General features: G+C 41.1%; 1 long non-coding RNA gene across 1 annotated transcript; it reads left to right on the top strand.

The window, feature by feature from the left end:
- Positions 1 to 573: 573 nt before the first annotated feature.
- On the top strand, positions 574 to 19,237 carry LOC139029651 (uncharacterized). Its single transcript, XR_011485461.1, has 3 exons — positions 574 to 659; positions 9,197 to 9,324; positions 19,150 to 19,237. It is a non-coding gene; the product is annotated as an uncharacterized lncRNA (long non-coding RNA).
- Positions 19,238 to 20,435: the final 1,198 nt, after the last annotated feature.

Here is a 20,435-nt window from a genome sequence, read left to right as displayed (position 1 = left end):
TGACAGCAACAGACTTCAGGTGGCAGTCTCCCATCATTCCCAGATAGGACTATCTAGTTGCAGTAAAACAAGCTCAGGGCTCCCACTGATTCTGCATTATGGTGAGTTTTATAACTATTTCATTATATATCACAATGTAATAGTAGTAGAAATAAAGTGCACAACAAATGTAATACACTTGAATCATCCCTAAACCATTCCCCTTCTCCCCGTCCATGGAAAAACGCATCTGGTTTGTTAACTTCCAGTCTACCCTTTCTTCTCACAACTTTGCAAGGGACTCCTCTAGGCTCCTTTTAGTTCAGAAGAGGAAAAGTGAGGCTTAGCAAAGGTTCGCTGCCCCTTCTCCCCTACCCATGGGTTAGAATCCAGAAGCTATACTGAGGGGGCGGCTTCAGGGTTGCTGGGGTAAGGCCACCGCGCCGTTGACTTCTGGCTTGACAAACCACAAGCCCACCAAGATGAAGGAGCCGTTCCGGGAGCCACCACTTTCTTTCCGGACGGAATCGCCCCGCCCCACTGCAGGCTCGCGTCTGCGCATTCCTACGCCCTCCTACGCCCCCGAAGCTTTGTGGGAAATGTAGTCCGACTTCCTGGGGCGGAGGTTCCGGGAGGGGCGTCATCGGTCCGCAGGCTGCCTTGGCTCCTTCTGGGAGAGGGTGAGTGCAGGGGCCGCGGCGGGAAGCGCCCGGTCCGGAGGGTGCGCGGGGCCTCGGCGGGAGGAGTCCAGCGCAACCGGGCGAGGCCCCTGAGGGGTGGGGCGGGCTGCTGATGGGCCGCGACCTCTCTGACCCAGCGCAGCGCCGGGCTTTTAACTCCAGGCGTGCCTCCTCTTGCCCTGGGAGCCCAGCCGGTGAGAACAGCGAGAGCCGAGGGGCCGGGCGCGGTTCTTCGCCCACCTGTGCCCCGAGTGGCGAGGGCAGAGAGCTCGGCTCAGGGGCAAGTGGGGGGCCGAAGCCTCTGGAAGTCGCTCAGACGCTGGGTTCCTCCCCGTCGCGAGCTGTCCCCGGGACCCGCCTTGAAAATCTCGGGGGATTCTCCACCAAGCTGCGGGTCTCGGGGCTCCAGCACCTGCCCTTTGTGTAAACCGCATCTCAGGACCTCAGTGGTTTCCGATTCCTTGGGGCGCTGGCGCGGGCCCCGCTTCACTCCTGTCTCCGTAAGAATGGGGAGGGCCATCCTGTGCAGATTTCTGCTTGAGGGAATCCTTTTCTTCTTTTATTATATTTTTTTAAAGCAGTTTTTTCTCTTACCGAAAAAAAAAAAAGTTCACTATAGGACAACTAGAAGGTTCACAGGCGCAAAAACGGAAAAATCATTTGAAAAGTGTCAAAATCTGCATGTCTATATACACAGATACGCTCTCTAAACCAATATGTGGATGTTAGTATCCTTTTCTCCATTTACTTTAAAAAATGAGTTATGAAATACATGTGCGCGAATCTGAAGCTCCGTGATTTTTTAATAAATATTTTTATCTGTGTAGTACAACTTAAGATGCGGAATAAAGTTTTTTTTTTTTTAATTTAATATTTTGAAACCATCTATTTACACTAATTTTTAAGAACAGCTAAGTCAGCTTATTAATGAATATGAGGAAAAGTATGTCCGTGCCACGCTTAGTCCTCTCTGTAGGCCTTAGTGTTCTTTCTCAGGGTTGCTGTGGGCTTTTTTGGTTTGGTCGTTTAGTGTATTATAAACAATAAAGGCCATCTGGCTACATTTATCTTTGCATTCTTACGTCATTCTGTAAATCTTAAGTGAAATTTCTAAATCATGCTGTAAAGTTTTGATACCTTCTGCCCTCTTCTCTGTGGAACAGTAGTAGTTTATAAACATCGCAAGGTAAGGGTACCTTACTGACACACAGTTAAGTCTGACTGTTACTGTCTAACTTTCTGAGAGGTGCAAACAAAAAGGTGCACCTATTTGCATTTTGAAAGCTAGTGAATATTTTTATGCAGTTTGCATTGTGTTTTTAAATCGTGTGTCTGATACACAAATACATTTTCAACTTCTATGCAGAAATGTTGCATTTTTATATGTTCAGATGTGCAAACCTTCCCTTCATGTTTGGGTGTTTGACATCATTGTTAGGGAGTCTTTCATTCCATGTGTCACAAGATATTCATCTTCATTTTCTTCGAGTACTTTAGTTTCACTTTATATGCTAATTTTTATTATTCTCCAAATGGTAAGCTCTTGTTCTGAGTTATTGAATCATTCATCCTTTCTGTGGTGACCCAAGGACAAAAGAGCAGATAAAACCAAGGAGGGTCTTGGAATGCAGGAACAGAAAAACCAGACCCTTATCATCTTTCCCTCCCCCATGTTGTAACTATTAGTGGATTTCAGGTCCTCCTGAGCTTTATAAACTGTCTCCCCTCCTACCCCATAGACAGAAGGTATTTGGCTTACTCTCCATCCCCCAACCCACCCAGTAAATGACCCACAAGACCCCATCCCACTCCTTGTACCCTGGGTATAAAAGTGAACTAAGGACCCCTGTTTAACGTTGGTTCTCCCTTTAACTGGCGCACTCTTCTAACAGCGTCTCCCACTCTAATAAACTTTGTTTCCTTCTCATTCTGTCTCATGTCTGGAAATTCTTTTCTGACTCACGTCCAGACCACGACATTTTTGGTGGCCGACATTCTGGGGGACCTTGGGGCCTCTTCCCCCACCTCCTTGCGTCTCCTTTCTCATAGGGACCCTCTGCAAGCAGACAAGTCTGTGGAAGCAACTGAGGAACTCTGGCCAGGGTCACCCCCTGTGTGTTCCAAAGGCCCACTGCTCACTGTGCCCCAGTAGCTGCCGCCCGAACGGGTGGGGGTCTCTCCTGTGTCTTCTTTCCAACTGAGGACTAGGCCAACCAATATTGTGTAGGCACGGGTCAGGCACTTAAAAGCCATTAGGATGCCTGACACATGAAGACTCCCGTGTGAAGATAAGGGGGACATGGAACGGATCAGGCCACAAGGGCATCCGCCTGCAGCAAGACAATTTCCATGCACCATGTCAAGCACATAGTGGTTGAAGGAAAATAGAGACCATTGTCCCCTGGCCACTGCCTCCCAGATAGGATTCTAAGGCAGACTCCTCAGCTTTCTTCCCTGTCACTTTCACTTCTTTCCCTTTCAGTCCAGATTGATTTACGGGAGCTTGGTGTTGCTTCTGAGCCATCCCGAGAGTGCCTTCCACTCTTTCAGGGACTCGCCAAATGGTGAGTCATCCAGCTGTTCCCAGGAAGCTCTACGTCCTGGGAGCCTCTCTCAGACTCACCCCTTGGCTTCATTCTCAGAAACTGGAAAATTTTGACCCTGCAGAAGGCCTGGCCCCAATACAAACTGGGGGACCCAAAAAAACATGACGTCTGAATGGCACACTAGCTTTTGCCAAAAGCAGGGGAAGGACTCAGAATTTCCTTACGTTCTGTTGCCTCCCTGTCTCCTGTCCCCCTCTGTCTCCATCAGATTTCCTAGATGACCCCTACTCGACCTTTCATATCCACATGACCTCTTGGAAAGAATTCTGAGGTTCCCTTTGGTCCAGGTCTTTCCCTATACTCAAAAGCCTGAAGGATCAAAAACTCCTAACATTCTAAAGAATCCCCTTCTAACTAGGCTTATCTCTCAGGTGGGGAGGGAACCAAGCTTCCCCCACTCCTGAACATCCTAAAGAATTCCCTTCTAACTACTCCTGTTTCTCAGGGTGGGAAGGACCAAGCTTCCCCCACTCCTGCAAATTCCCTTAACCCTTCAGATTCTTCTGATGGGACAAAGACCTCACTTCCCACCAGAGGGACAATCCAAGATTTTTATCCACTGATCTACCCCTGATATCAGAGTCAATTTGAGCACCATTTCGTCTATATTTTAGCTATAAAACTATGACTACAGAAAGGAAAGATGACTTTTTGACACAGGATGGCCATGATATTCTATAGACTATGGAGAAAACTGGTTAAAATGAAATTTTTTTCTTGGAAACTGCAAACCCGGTTCTTTTTGCATATGCAGTTAAGAACAACTAGCTTATTAAAAGCCTAGGAAAAGCTTGAAGTTAACCCTTTCCATGTCCTTGAAATACACAGCCCACTTAACCTGAGACCTCAGCCTTGGACAAATTAGAATTTTTTTAAAAGGGGGTGGGGGTGTGTGTGGAGGAAATCAAAGAGACATTTCAAATCTCAAGTGGAAAACTGCGATCTCTGTCTGTCTGTATTTATGTATGTCTCAGTGTGTGTCTTTTGGGTTTTTTTTGATAATATTACTGAAGTTGTAAGTAAGTTCTAATTTAACTGGCCTAAAGAAAAGTAAGCGCTTACAAATCAAACAATTCTAAATACAAGAGAAATTAACCTAAATGAATTTCAGATTCACGTGAACTGGGAAATATTCAATATTAAATATCTAGTATTAATGTTTGTTTGCTAATCTGATATAGACATGTCTAAGAGTCATTAACCATAATAGTTTCATTGTGCCTAGGTTTATTATAAGTTAAAACTGTTATATTTGTTACAAGTTTGTCAACAAGGAAAGTACCTCTAGAAAAACAAAAACAAACTCCTAAAAAATGTAAATGAGATATGAGCTTTTAGATAAACTATTAAGAATAATTATACTTTAGAAATGTCTGTCTAAAACAGTCTCTAGATTGTGGTAACCTGAATTTCTAGGGTGTGCTAAACTAAGTGATGGAAGTTTATTGAATAGCTAGGTCATTTCCAAATAAAATAAGATTCTGAAACATTCATTACTGAACACTAACTTCCTCTTAGAGAGAAACTAGAGATTTTGGACTATTAATGAATAATGTTTGATGCTGAGATGTTCTCTAAAATTTTTTTGTAGAAATTGTCACTGGTATTTCTGTTCACCAATCTATAGAATGCTAATATAAAGGTCATTTCTTGGTCCCTTAAGGAAAGTAGGATGTGTGTTTTCAGTAAAGAAGGTATGAGGAATGAAATTACATTTTATGGAAGGAAAAGGAAGTAGGTCTGACTTACAGGTGACTGTTTCAGGATGGGAGAACAAAGTAATGGGTACAGAAAGTGATAAGAAGGTTTTATGGAAAGTGGACCCCAAGGGAAGAGTTTTGTTTTCTTGAGATGTTGAACTGCCTTTGATAATGGATTTCAAGTTTCTTTATCCCTGAAGTGATCTGTTCTATGTTTACCTTTGAAATCTTATGTTTACCTTTGAAATCTTTTTTTTAACTTTGGCTAAGTGAATTACGGTTGTTTCACTGTGACTTATATGATCCTATCTGGCTGAGTGTTATAAACCCTTTTGATATTTGTTGAAAACACTTCCTAAATCATTTGACTTCTAGCTAAGTTTGGGATGCTTCAGAGGGCCCCTGAGACATTCCAAAGAGAGATAATAAACTATCTGAGTTCATTTGACATGTTAAATTACATGGGAAGTATTGCTAGAAGAGAGATGAATCATCTCAGGTTATATTGTATGGTTGAGGTTACTAATATAGATATCCTAGAAATTAAGTAAAATTCATGAAAATCTGATATGCCTTGATAAAATGTCAGTTATAATTCTAGTTATCATGTTAAAGTGTTACAAGTCACAGCAACGACCAGGCTACATTGTCAACTGCAATTTAATCAGATTTTAAACATGCCTTCTATGGTTTCACCCTGATGCCTTTGCAAGAATACTGCTACTTCAAGATTTATGGAAAAGACTTTTCTAAGATTAAGCGATAAACAAATTTTGTTATCTGGTAAACTAGTAACAGACTGGAATTTAGTCTACTCTATATGTTAAGAGAACAAAGTTTTCTTAGAATGCAGCTTTCGATAACAGATTATGAATTTCTTTGCCTTTAAGTGGTTTATATTTGTTTTTAAAATCTTTTGTTACTTTGGTAAACTAAATAAGCATTATTTAAGATTATGGTACATGTAGACAAAGCTCATTCTGCTTCTACAAAAAATAAGCCCTCACGGTTAGACTTTTGCTATCCTGATGTCCTTAAAACATGGCAATAGTTTACTCCTAAAGTGGGGAATTAAAAATGGGTGAACAGTAGCTGTAAATCAAAGAGTCAGGGCTGTGGGAAATCCAAGACGGCTGCTTGGCTTTTCCCTGCTCCCTGACAAACCTCATTTTTATTTGATGGGTTAAAGCCTTCCCTGGCTACAGGGTTAATGCCCTCACAATGACAAAAAAAAATTATATTTCACTTAATATTAAGTTCTAGTTTTGTTAGTTAAGGTCTGTGTTTACTTCTGAGATAGTTTCTTATTGTTATGTTATATTGTTAAAAGGTTTAATTAATTAAGTTATTAAAAAGGACACTCTAAGTTTGTTTCTAAAGCTTGTCTCAATAACCAATCTTTGGATAAAGGTCAGATGCTCCCTGATGTACAACCAGGAGATTCACACATGGCTATAATCATTTAACTAAGTCAGGTGACCTGTGGTATACTGGACTCTACCTAATGGAAGTTCTTGACTTATAATTCTTACTTGTGACCTTACTAATAACTGCTAGCTATGTTATTTTCTATGTCGCTTGTTTCAGATGATTGTTTCTTACGGTACTAAATGTGTGACTGAGCCTGTGATAAAATGCTGATACGCAGTTCCATATGAGATCAGTGATTATAATAATGTAACTCTAGATATGGGAAGAAGCAACAAGAGGAAATCATTTCCTGGACCAAGAGGCTAGTAAGACAGGTATGGTCCAGAGACTTTTGCTGCTTGCAAGGTCTGGTCCAGTAACAGCACACTGAGTGGCTGTCAGTGGAATCTTCGTTAGACCCAGGACACAAAGGCCATGAAATGCCCCCAAAGCATGGTCAAATATGTGGTTGTGAAGGGACCCTGCTGACTGGAACTTGGCACTTGCCTGCTGTCTCTACAAAGCTTACATCATGACCACTGCAAGCTGCTGACCTTCAACACCCCCTTGAAAGGAGTTCAGGGTGGAGATAAGAAATAAGGCACTCTGTGCTCTGGGAAAAACCCAGAAGAACTGGCCTTCAGAGAGTCAGATGTTTTCAGGTAAAGATTTTTATGAGTCCAACTTCTTGCATCTTCTTGTGCCTAGAGAAACACTAATGTCACGAGCCAATGTCTAGTCCTGGTTCTCTGGCTAGCTCCTCAGGAGCTTTTCTACTTCTCTTAATCTTTGGGCCATGTATCTTTAACTTTCTTGTTAACTTTGTTTCTTCTAGAATACAACAAATCTCCAAGTGATGGTTTGACAAGAATATTCCCGGCCAACACCCAGCCAATGCTGAAACAAGCCGCCCTATCATTCCATGGACTCTCATCTCCCTCCATAAATGCACCCTGACAGAGAGCAGGCAAAGGGAACCCAGAGCCCCACGATGCCCCTATACGGCCTGAAGAAGCCAGAGTGGTCATCACCCCTCTTCCTTTGAGACTGGGTTCCCAAATGCCTGAGAAGGGAAATAGGTAGATAGTTAGACATGAGAATTGGCCCTAAAGATAAAGAGAGGGGGGAATGTGGTGACCCAAGGACAAAAGAGCAGATAAAACCAAGGAGGGTCTTGGAATGCAGGAACAGAAAAACCAGACCCTTATCATCTTTCCCTCCCCTATGTTGTAACTATTAATGGATTTCAGGTCCTCCTGAGCTTTATAAACTGTCTCCCCTCCTACCCCACAGGGAGAAGGTATTTGCCTTACTCTCCCCTCCACCCACACAACCCAGTATACATGCCTCATCCCATCAACAAATGACCTGCAAGACCCCTATCCCCTCCTCATACCCTGGGTATAAAAGTGAACTAAGGACTCCTGTTCAAGGTCGGTTCTCCCTTGAGCTGGCCCACTCTTCTAACAGCGTCTCCCACTCTAATAAACTTTATTTCCCTCTCATTCTGTCTCATGTCTGGAAATTCTTTTCCAACCTGCACTTGGACCATGACATTTTCATCATTGATGTGAGCTGTCACACTTTTTCATATCTTGAATTCTTATGTATAAACTTTTTCCTGAACTGTTTGTGTTGGTAGGATTTTAATTTATTCCGTTGACCCTTTTCCCTGTTAGACTATAACATCCATGAGGGTGGAGAGTTTATTTTGTTTGCCTTAAGAATAGGGCCTGGTACACGGTAGGTGTTCAATAGTATATCTGGTGAATGAGTGATTCTCCCTATGCAGTAACTGTGTGTTCTAATTGTGTGTATGTGGTCAGTCGTGTCTGATTCTTTGTTATCCCATGGACTGTAGCCTGCTAGGCTTCTCTGTCCGTGGCATTTTCCCAGCAAGAATACTGGATTGGCTTGCCATTTCCTCCTCCAGGGAATCCTATAATACCTGGAGGGCAAGTTTGTTACTCCCTTTCAGAAATTTCCTGGCTATTGTTTCATAACACAATTAACTTTTAAAAAAGATCATCTTTTCCATAATTAACCTTACAAGATTATTATTTAGGTATAACTAGGTTGGGAATGTGTTAAGTTTATAAATTAATTTCAAAGAAGTGACAACTTAGGATATTGTGACATCCTATCCAGGAAGATGGTATGTCTCTCTTTGTTCAGCTTTCTTTAAATAAGTTTAATCAATAAATGAAATGGTATTTTTCACATAAATGCCATACACTTATCTGGCTTATCTGTAGGTATTATATTGTAGACAAAAAAAAAAAAAAAATTCACAGCCTAATAGTTGGGAGTTACGTTTTATTCAGCAGAAATTTTTATGACCTCAAACCCAAGCCTGAGAGGCAGCATCTATCTCAAGTGACCCTGAGAGCTGCTCTGAGGAGGCTGGGGAGGAGCTCGGGTATATAGGAGTTTTGCAACAAAGGGCAGGTAGTCTGAATGTCAGAAAATTAAAGAAATTATCTGTTAATTAAAGAAAACCAGATATCTCAAGGAACTTAGCACTTTTCTGTGCATGGGAAGATGCAAGGGTCAGGGCTCACTGAAATCATTCCTTTGATACATACCTCAGCTACCTGGGGCCAGTATCCTGCGTTTTCACACCCTGAGTTTCCTCAAGGCTCACTCTGGGGAGTGGCTGAAGTCTGCTGTCTGCTAGATGGCAGGTATCCTTTCTTTCCTGAGTTCCCCTCCGGGCTCACCAGCTCACTGGTAGTGGATACAATCCTGATAACTATAATATCCTTTGTTTACTGATGTGGCAGGCAATATTCCATTTCTCAGTTTTGTTTTTTTTTTGCAGGAGTCTTCTTTCTCACACCTTTTCCTTCCCTCAGCTCCATCTTTGGATCCTGCCCATCCCCTGGGAAGGACACCACAGAAAGGAAGGAGAAGGCAATGGCTGCCGGGGCTCCACTTTTGGGAGTTCAGGTGAGCTCACTTTTCTCTCAGACCTCTCCCTTGCTCCTTGCTCCTGAAGTGTAGGTGGGCCTCACCACAGAAAACAGAACTATTGACGTCTCTGAATGTTGGATGTTTTCCACAAAGTGAAAGTGAAGTAGCTCAGTCGTGTCCGACTCTTTGCAACCCCGTGGACTGTAGCCTACCAGGCTCCTCCCTCCATGGGATTCTCCAGGCAAGAATACTGGAGTGGGTTGCCATTTCCTTCTCCAGGGGATCTTCCCGACCCAGGGATCAAACCTGGGTCTCCCGAATTGTGGGCAGACGCTTTAACCTCTGAGCCACCAGGGAAGCCCGTTTTTCCACAAAACCCTCTCTCAATGTCCTCTGTTCTGTTCTCAGCTGCCAGTTCCTTATTCAGCTGGTTGCCTTGGGCTGCTAATTTGTTGGTGCTGTTCAGGGGTCTAAAGAGGAACAGAAATCATGTGAGAGATGGTCCTTGTAGTTGCTTACAGGGCTGTGGACTCTCCAGGAACATAAAAGAGGTCACATTTCTACAGGGAACAGTCATGATGATTGCACATATATACAATAATAAGAACAAGTACCCAGGTTGTCAGAGTTCCAGGACCCAGGTTTTCCAGAGTTCAGGAGACAGAGAAGATCAGTGTGGTGACCAGAAGTAAGGTCGGGTAGGGATACATGGAGAGGATTTGCTGTAGTGAAGTCAGAGCGTCTCAAGTTTAAATTCCAGCTGTTATTTAATAGCTGCACTGTCTTGGGTGAGTGACTTGATGTTCCTAAGCATTAGTTCCCCATGGTGACGATAGAAATAACAGCATTAACTGAGTGTTTGCCACATACCTGACACTGATAAGAATTTCACTGGACTTGTTTCATTTAATAATACCTGCTTCATAGGTGTGGTGAAAGTTCAAATGAAATAAAGTAAAAAGAGCCCAGCATTGGTTTCTGGAATGTTGAAAGTACTAGCTCAGTTGTAGGCATTCTTAGCATTATTCCAGACACTATACTTGATGTTTTAATGTTTGTCAACTGAAAAAAATGCACAATGTGAGAATTGTGAGTTAAGTTTTATTTGGGGCAAAATGAGGACTGAAGGCAGCATTTCAGATAGCTCTTAGAAACTGCTCCAGAGAGGTAGGGGGAAGGTTAGTATGTATGTGATTTTGGGGAAGGGGGAATACATGCAATCAAGCACTTTTTCTTTTTTTTGTTTGCAGAAGGTTACTGCTAGTCACAAGAAGCAGATATCACCATGAGGGATTTTAGTGCTTTTCTAGGACAGGATGCAAGAACTGGGCTCATAATATTGTCTCCTGAAGATAACTATCTAAAGACCTGTTCTGCCAGTTTTCCCAGAGGACAGAGTGCTTCATTCCTGATCTCTCCCCTGAACTCCTTTCAGGGGGTGTTGAAGGTCAGCAGTTGCAGCTGCTCATGTGTAGAGGAAGATGGCAAGTGCCAATTCGTAGGTGACAGGTTTTACAGGTGGAGTGAAGGTAGCAGGGGACTGGAAGTGAGAGGGAATCAGGGACAAAGTTGGGGTCAAGTACCAGGAAGGAGGAGTTTGTGTGTTGGGTGGGGTGGTAGGCATGAGAGTACAGGGGGAGTCAGAGGAATTTGAAGAAGGGAGTTGGCATGATGAGAGCTTTTCTGAGAAGAAGCAGAAAAAATCAGAGGAAAAAAGTGAATAAGGAGCCTAGGCTATTTTTGCTCTGAGAGATTGCTTGAAATGGAACCTACTGGTTTTTGCTAGAACTTGAAGTTGTTGCTTCTCTGGAAAAGGAAGTAAGACATCAGGAGGATTTGACCCAGGAAACTCTTAAGTTCTTAGGTGTTGTTTTGTTTTACTTTTTAAGTTTAGGTATAGTTAACCTTGTCAGCCACCCTAAAGGACTTGTGGTGTTTTCTCTATTCATAAGGTCGTATGTTAGGAGTCTCTTGAATATGTCACTTGGTTATTTATAAAAGGAGCCAGTCTAAAGACTTCATGAAGACAAGCATTAGCCGTCGTGATTTCTCTTTGTATTACTTTCTCTCCTCAGTGTGATCAAGCTCAGTTTTAAAAGGCAACATAATTCACAAAAATAGGTACTATTAGAGAGAATTTCTGGAAAGGAGGAAGATTTAAGTGGGGGAGCACTCAGAAGACTTTAGTTGATGAAGGTTTCAGTTTGGTTGTCAGTAGCCTTGATTTTATTTTATTTAGTTAAAATGCGTGCATGCTGCATGCTAAATTGCTTCAGTCATATCTGACTCTTTGCAATCCTATGGACTGTAGCCTGCCAAGGTCCTCAGTCCATAGGGTTCTCCAAGCAAGAATACTGGAGTGGGTTGCCATGCCCTCCTCCAGGGAATCTTCCTGACGCAGGGATTAAACCTGGGATCTTAGTCCTGTTTTGCCACAAATGTCCTTTATCTGATCCAGGAACTAATCCAGTTCTCACCTGGCATCTAAATGTCCTGTCTCCTTAGTCTCCCTAAATCTGGAACAGTTTCTCAGTTTTTGTCTTTGATGACCTTGACACTTTCAAAGAGTATAGTGATTGATTTAGGATGTATCAGTGCAGTGTTAGAACTGTATTCCTTCTTTCATCTTTCCTAGTGTTTCCATCTTTCCTATACTAACCAGTTGTGTGACTGTGAATTGCCCAAGTATAACTTGCATTTGCCTTTAAGTTTTATCTTCTTTTTCTGAATATAAATATTAAGCATATAATTGTAAAAAAAATTAAGGTGATAAGGTTATAAGATATACTTCTAGGTCTCAAATTCTCAAAAATGACTGTGGATGTACATTCTTCTAGCCTTTTAAGATGCCATTTTGTGTCCTTTGTCCATTTTTATGTTGAGTTGTTTATATATAAAAGAAGTGGATATTAGTCCTTTGCCATAAATCGCCATTCTTGTTCCCTGTCATTCAGCTTTCTTTTAAAATTTTTTATAATCTTTGGCTACAAATAAAGTTTTATGCAGTTAACATTTCTTTTCCTTTGTTTGGCTTTGGAATTATTGCTATGAAAGGTTTTCTGTAGCCTAAGTTTATAGAAATACTTTTCTACATTTTCTATTGGTTTTTATCATTTTAAATTTAGTTTCTTGAGCTATCTGGAATTTATTGTATACATATGAGGTTGGAATCTAACTTCATTTAATATGGTGTGGTGAGGCATTTCATCATCCATCTTTTGATTAAACAGATTTTTAGTGCCTGCCTACCATGTGCTAAGCAATGTTCTGGATGATGGGAAGGTAGTAGTGAATGAAACAGACAAAGCCCTTTCCTCCTTGATTTTCTCTTCTAGAAAGAGGAGGCAGCAATGAAGAAGAGGAAATACCACTGAGGATGTTGTTACATGCTGTGGTCACCAAACAATAGGGCGGCCCAGCTGAGTGTGACACGGAGTCTGCTTTAGTTAGGCAGCACTGGGTTGGCACGTTTGAGGAGATGGCATTCAAACTGTTGTGCACCTACTGAAATAATATATTGAGTACTCTGCTTATTCTTGATAGATTTGAGATACTACCTAAATTTACACTAAATTAGATAATACACTAAATTTATATATGTATATAAAATGTTTACATATAACATTCAGATACATATACATACACACTTGAGTTTATTTTTCTGAATTCTGTTCTGTTGCTCTATTTCTACTGTAGTACCACTCTATTTTATTTGTTTTAAAATTTAGTTACTTTATAAAGAACATCCCCACCTCCTTTGGTTACTGTACTATTCATATACATTTATCCTTAGGGTCAAATTTTATTTTATTAACTATTATCAAATTCAGCAGAAACTGTTAAAAAATATGCAGTTTTGATTTGGGTTCACTAACTATATCAATTTGAGGAAGATTACCATCTTTACAATATTCTTCCTATTGAGTAAAAAAAAATTACCCTTTTATTCAGATCTTTCATTATGGCTTTTGTTAACTTTCATCATGAGGATCTTGCTTATTCCTAGTCAGTGTATTCTGAGGTGTTTCAATTTTTGTTGCTATTGTGATTGTGATTTAACCAGAGTTGTGACTTGGTTAAAAAAAATTAAGACACTGGGTTGCTGAGAATTACATCTGAAAACATTGTGCTACTGTGGTGTCTAAAACTTCATCACTGTTGTATCTTCTTTATAAAGTATATTTTCATTATTAAAATATTCCTATTTATTCCATTTGATGTTTGGCCTTTTTAAAGAATAACAATATCAAGAAACTCTGTGTCTTATATTTGAGGAAACCTCTGCATGAAGGAGATAAACCTAGGAAGCTGCTTATTTCAAATACCATGATTTACCATGAGCTTAATGTAGTGCTGGGGAGAAAAAAACCCATAATAAGTGGAAAGGAGAAAGGGAGAAAACATCTTAAGAGATTAGCATCAAATATATTTTATGATTGATACAGTTGTTTCACTTTAGCTTTTTAAAATGGCTTTCTATACTAATCTACCCAGGGTTCCATAGTATGCTTCATAGTAGGGACAAGGTCTGTGGCCTGTGGCAGGAGTGGAGGGGGTAGTAGGTTCTGCATTGAAGGGAATGAGAAGAATCTAGGAAGGTAGAGAAGACCAACATATAACCCATCAGAGTCTAAATTTGGGCTTTAAATTTTGCCTTATTATTAACTTATTGAAAGTAGGTTAATTTTTTGGAAGGAGAATATCATATTTATTCCTTTTTCATGCATTTTTTTAAAAATGAATTTTATTATTGTTTTATTTTTTTTTGGCTGCATTGGGTCTTCGTGGCTGCACGCGGCTTTCTCTAGTTGTGGTGAGCAAAGTCTACTGTTTAGCTGGGGGGCATGGGCTTCTCATTACAGTGGCTTCTCATTGCAGAGGCTCTAGGGCACGCAGACTTCAGTAGTTGCAGTGCCTGGGCTCAGTAGATAATGGCTTGTGGGCTTAGATGCGCCACAGCATGTAGGATCTTTCCGGACCAAGGATTGAACCTGTGTCCCCTGCATTGATCCGTGGATTCTTAGCCACTGGGCCACCAGGGAAGCCCAGAAAGAGGGTATCATATTTATGATCTATTACCTTTTTCACAAAGGGGCTTATATTTTATTTCCACATATATTCTACCTTATCTGTTATTGATATGGTCTCCTCCCTGTTTTTTGTTTGCTTTTGCCTGCTATATCTTGTCTGTGTGTGTGCGTGCTCAGTCAGTCAGTCATGTCTGACTCTGTTACCCTATGCACTGTAGCCCACCAGGCTCCTCTGTCCATAGGATTCTCTAAGCAAGAATACTGGAGTCGGTTGCCATTTCCTTCTCCAGGGGATCTTCCTGATCCAGAGGTTGAACCTGAATCTCCTGTATCTCCTGCATTGCAGGCAGATTCTTTACCACTGAGCCGCCATGTCTTTTCTCTAGCATCCCCACTTTTTAAAACTTCTTGGTTTGTGTTTTATGTGTGTCTCTTATATGTATATATGTGTTAGTTGCTCAGTTGTGACTGACTCTTTGCAGCCCCATGGACTATAGCCCGCCAGGCTCCTCTGTCCATGTAATTTTCCAGGGCCTCTTGTATGTGCCATATAATTGTATTTTAAGCCAATTTTACTGCTTTTCTCTTTTAATAGATAAAGCAAACCCATTTACATTTGTTGTTATACATGTATTGAGTCTTTTGTTATTTAATGATTTATCATTGTTATGCTTTCTTGTTTCTTCCCTTTTCTTTAGAACATTTTTCAAACTGATGATTTTTCTCATTTCTTTTTTTCCTTTCATAAAATGGAATTTCTGCCATATATTTATATACTACTAGTAGCTACTTTTGGTGATAGAGGATAAGATGGTTGGATGGTATCACTGATTCAGTGGACATGAACTTGGGCAAACTCTGGGAGATGGTAAAGGACAGGGAAGCCAGGCGTGTTACAGTCCATGGGGTTGCGAAGAGTCCGACATGACTTGGTGACTGAATAACAAATAGCTTCTTTTACTTTTCTTGACAATATTTGTCAGTAATTTTTAACATGTTTTTGTTATTTTGATATGTTGATTTAAAAGTACTAGGAGAAAATAAATAATGAGGTAGAAAGAAATATAGTAAACTCTGTGCCTCAGGGTTGACACTTTTTCTAGAGTTCTAAGCCAGTAGGATGTAAAATATCCACATTGCTTGGAAATTGGTTTCATTCCATCTCTGAACTTGTCGTCCTTTTTCTCTTTTGCTTATAAACATATTACAGTGCTCTCTGTCCTTAAATGCAACCTTTTTCATTGCTTTATTTCCACAACTTATTCCTTATTTCTTTTCATACAGTCTTATTACTCATCTTCACAAAAAGTTTGAAGTAATTTCATCTGGCTGCTTCTGATTCCTCATCTTCCATTTATTCTTTTATCCACTGTAAGCTGACTTCTTCCTTCATCATTCTTCTGAAATTAGCTCATTTTCAAATCAGACATTCTTTTCAACCATCATGCTATCCAACCTACCTGACTCCTGATAGTGTTGACTAACCCCTCTTCCTTGAAACCCTTTTTCCCCCAAGTTTCAGTCCTGAGTCTGCTACCATCTCCCTTTCTGTCTTTCTTTCACTCTTGCGCTTGCTGAGAGTTGCTGGGATCTTTTCTTGGCCTTCTCCTCACAACATGAGGAGTTGGATGGCCTTGGGTTCAAGCTGTATGATCTTGAATGTATTAACCTTTTTGATCCTCAGATTCCTCGTCAGTAAAATGATGACTTTAATTCTATCACTTTGGCAGATTGTCCTTTGGGTTAAATGAGCTGAGGCATATGAATCTCCTCTTGGTAAAAAAATGAGTACAAGGTGAGTTATCATTTAGTGTAACTGCCACTCAGTTAGTGTTCCCTCCTTGTATTAGTTAGGGTTCTCCGGAGAAAGAGAGCCAATAGGATATATGTAGATATGCAGAGAGGTTATGATGAGTTGGCTCACACAGTTATGGAGGATGAAGCGTTCCCATGACCTTCCATCTGCACTGCAGAGGGCCCAGGAAACCCAGGGCTGCAGTGACTGGTGGTCTAAGTCCTGGTCTGAGTCTGAAGGCTCAAGAACTAAGAGAGCTATGTTTTTTTTTTTTTTTCTTCCATTTATTTTTATTTGTTGGAGGCTAATTACTTTACAACATTGCAGTGGTTTTTGTCATACATTGAAATGAATTAGCCATGGATTTACATGTATTCCCCATCCCGGTCCCCCCTCCCACCTCCCTCTCCACCCCAACCCTCTGGGTCTTCCCAGTGCACCAGGCCCGAGCACTTGTCTCATGCATCCAACCTGGGCTGGTGATCTGTTTCACCCTAGATATACATGTTTCGATGCTGTTCTCTTGAAACATCCCGCCCTCGCCCTCTCCCACAGAGTCCACAAGTCTGTTCTATACATCTGAATCTCTTTTTCTTTTTTTGCGTATAAGGTTATCGTTACCATCTTTCTAAATTCCATATATATGTGTTAGTATACTGTAATGGTCTTTATCTTTCTGGCTTACTTCACTCTGTATAATGGGTTCCAGTTTCACCCATCTCATTAGAACTGATTGAAATGAATTCTTTTTGATGGCTGAGTAATATTCCATGGTGTATATGTACCACAGCTTCCTCATCCATTCGTCTGCTGATGGGCATCTAGGTTGCTTCAATGACCTGGCTATTATAAACAGTGCTGCGATGAACATTGGGGTGCACGTGTCTCTTTCGGATCTGGTTTCCTCAGTGTGTATGCCTAGAAGTGGTATTGCTGGGTCATATGGCAGATCTATTTCCAGCTTTTTAAGGAATCTCCACACTGTTTTCCATAGTGGCTGTACTAATTTGCATTCCCACCAACAGTGTAAGAGGGTTCCCTTTTCTCCACACCCTCTCCAGCATTTATTGCTTGTAGACTTTTGGATAGCAGCCATCCTGACTGGCGTGTGATGGTACCTCATTGTGGTTTTGATTTGCATTTCTCTGATAATGAGTGATGTTGAGCATCTTTTCATGTGTTTTTTTGCCATCCGTATGTCTTCCTTGGAGAAATGTCTGTTTAGTTCTTTGGCCCATTTTTTGATTGGATCATTTATTTTTCTGGAGTTGAGCTGGAGGAGTTGCTTGTATATTTTTGAGATTAATCCTTTGTCTGTTGCTTCATTTGCTATTATTTTCTCCCAATCTGAGGGCTGTCTTTTCACCTTACTTATAGTATCCTTTGTTGTGCAAAAGCTTTTAAGTTTCATTAGGTCCCATTTGTTTATTTTTGCTTTTGTTTCTAAAATTCTGGGATGTGGGTCATAGAGGATCCTGCTGTGATTTATGTCGGAGAGTGTTTTGCCTATGTTCTCTAGGAGTTTTATAGTTTCTGGTCTTACATTTAGATCTTTAATCCATTTTGAGTTTATTTTTGTGTATGGTGTTAGAAAGTGTTCTAGTTTCATTCTTTTACAGGTGGTTGACCAGTTTTCCCAGCACCACTTGTTAAAGAGGTTGTCTTTTTTCCATTGTATATCCTTGCCTCCTTTGTCGAAGATAAGGTGACCATAGGTTCGTGGATTTATCTCTGGGCTTTCTATTCTGTTCCATTGATCTATATTTCTGTCTTTGTGCCAGTACCATACTGTCTTGATGACTGGCTTTGTAGTATAGTCCAAAGTCAGGCAGGTTGATTCCTCCAAAGAACTAAGAGAGCTATGTTTAAGGGCTGGAGAAGATGGCTATCTCAGCTCACGCAGAGAGAGCAAATTCACCTTTCTTCAGCCTTTTTGTTCTGTGTGGGCCCTCAGTGGATTGGATGCTGCCCTTCCACCTTTTTTGTTACTCAATCTACCTATTCAAATGGGAGCACTCTTACAGAAATACCCATAAATAATGCTTTACCAACTCTCCGATCATACCTTAGCCCAGTCAAGTTGACACGTGAAATTAACCATCACACTCATCAAACATAGTGATTTCTTACAGTTTTATTTCCTCATCTAAGAGATGGAAAACAAGGCCCAAATGGGCTTATAAGTTTGAAATACCATTTTCAAGTCAAGCTGGGTGTTTTGTTGGTTGTCTCACAGACCAGCCACATTCTAGATTTATCCTATTTACACATGCTTTCCCCCCACTAACTGGAGTTTCCACCCAGTTATTGTAAAGCCTAAAATTCCATGTGCTGTCTCTACAGCTTTGAACCTTAGGGAGCTCCAGAGACCTAGCTGTGAGTTCCCCTGCTCTCACTGGATATGCGCCCACCTAGTGGGAAAGGCTCCCCACCCAGCTGGCTCCTGTCATTCTGGCCAGGTACACTTGTACTAATCTTCAACCTAATGGTTTTTTATCTTCCTACCAGCTTGAAAATGTTTTAACAAGCCAATGACACCTTCCCATAGTAGCCAAGGGACACTGTCCTGTCAGTACAGAGCCTGCCTCCCACAGCCCATGCAGGCTCACTGTTTGTAAATACAACCACCAAATGGTCTTGCATGGTGTGGAGTGTCCTTCCCCAGGTTGTGAGAATATGTGACTAATAACTGCTGTCAACGTCTTCTCTCCAGTGCTGCGTCATGTATTTGGTCATCCTGTGCTGTTTAGGATGGGGAATCCGTCCTTTCATCAGTGAGGTGAATAGGATACAATCAGAATACCATCTACTCTTCTCCACTGCTAATCTAGAGCAGCCTTCAATGTCTTTCCCTATTGCTCCTTTGGTCTGTCCCTGATTGTTTTATAATAATGTCTGTTTTTGTTGCAGAGGCTGTTTCTTCTGGAAGACAACATTTTCTCTCACAGATCTCTTTATCCTGTCCCATCTAATGCTGCTTGTTTTTTGTTATTTTTCTTTTACTTCCATAATTCTTTTTTAAGCAGGAATTTATAGTTTCAGGATTCAAGGATGTGTCTGTGGACTTCACCTGGGAGGAGTGGGTCCATCTAGATTCTTCTCAGAGGAACCTGTATGGGAAAGTGATGCTGAGAAACTATAGGACTTCACTGGGTAAGGACTTCTTGTAACTCAAAACCTACATATTACCATCTTTCCTACCACTGACAGCTTGCACAGCCTCTGGAATTTTTGAATTTGTACTTGAAATCCTGATACCACAGGACATTATTTTAGGGTAGTTCATTATTGTCCTCTCAAGATGAAAGGTCTTTTCTGTAGAGAATGGAAAAATGGGAAATCTCAGAAGCCACACACTCTCAGAAGCCCTGAAAGGGAAGGGATAAGACATGCTGGGAGTGATTTTTATGCTCAGTTCGGAACTCAAATGTAGTGTTTTTCTTCCCGAGCAAGACATCAGCTTTCCAAACCAAATGTGATTTCTCAGCTGGATTGAGAACTGAACCTGATGACAAAAGAACATTCTGGGTGCATCTCCCCAGGTAAGGATCAGGTTGCAAAGACTTGTTTTATGAGTGTCACCTTGGGGAGAAACGACTTCAGAGGTTGTGTGTTGAGTCACTGAGTGATGTGTTACAAATACCTTCTCTAGTATGTACTTTTTTTTTTTGTCTTCTGATGCTTGGGACCAATTTAGTCGTCCAATGTTTATTCTCCCATTTGATTTTTATGCTCCGCCCTTGTTCTCCTACTTTTATTATTTTAAACATTTCTTGAGCCTCTGGTTTCCAAATTTTTCATTTTCTGTGTGTCACTTTCCTTTCAATAGTATTGTCTCTCTGGACTTTGTCCAACAGTGTGAATATATACCCTGTGTCCTCTGTGTTGTTTACTGGGTAGCACTTGGCACTTCACACTTGACAGGATAGGCCTTCTTTGAGGTTACTTGGTGGTGTGTGTGTTTTACAGGTGGACCCTGCTCGGCTTTCCACTTTTTCTCTTCTTCTGTGTAACTGGGTCAGATTAGAAGGATAAAGTCCAGTTCATGCATATCTTTTGCTTTCACAGTAAAGCCTCCTGCCCGTAGGCCTTTGATCTCTTGGTTCACTGTTGATCTCTGCTCTGGTAATTTTGATCAACCTGACAAATGGATTCTCAGACTGTAGTTTCCTGTCCTCTGCCTCTCATTGCTTCCAGGCCATTTTGTCTGGGATAAGAAATGGGATCAGTGAAAACAAAGTCTGAGTGGTTACAAGGCCTTCCCTCCTGCCCCATTTCAAGCAGTTCAACAGATTCTCCCCCGCCTGCCTCTGCCACTAGTT

The sequence above is a fragment of the Odocoileus virginianus genome, chromosome 3 (genome assembly GCF_023699985.2).
Source record: "Odocoileus virginianus isolate 20LAN1187 ecotype Illinois chromosome 3, Ovbor_1.2, whole genome shotgun sequence".
Classification (NCBI taxonomy): Eukaryota; Metazoa; Chordata; class Mammalia; order Artiodactyla; family Cervidae; genus Odocoileus; species Odocoileus virginianus.
This window is presented reverse-complemented; position numbering and strand designations above follow the sequence as displayed.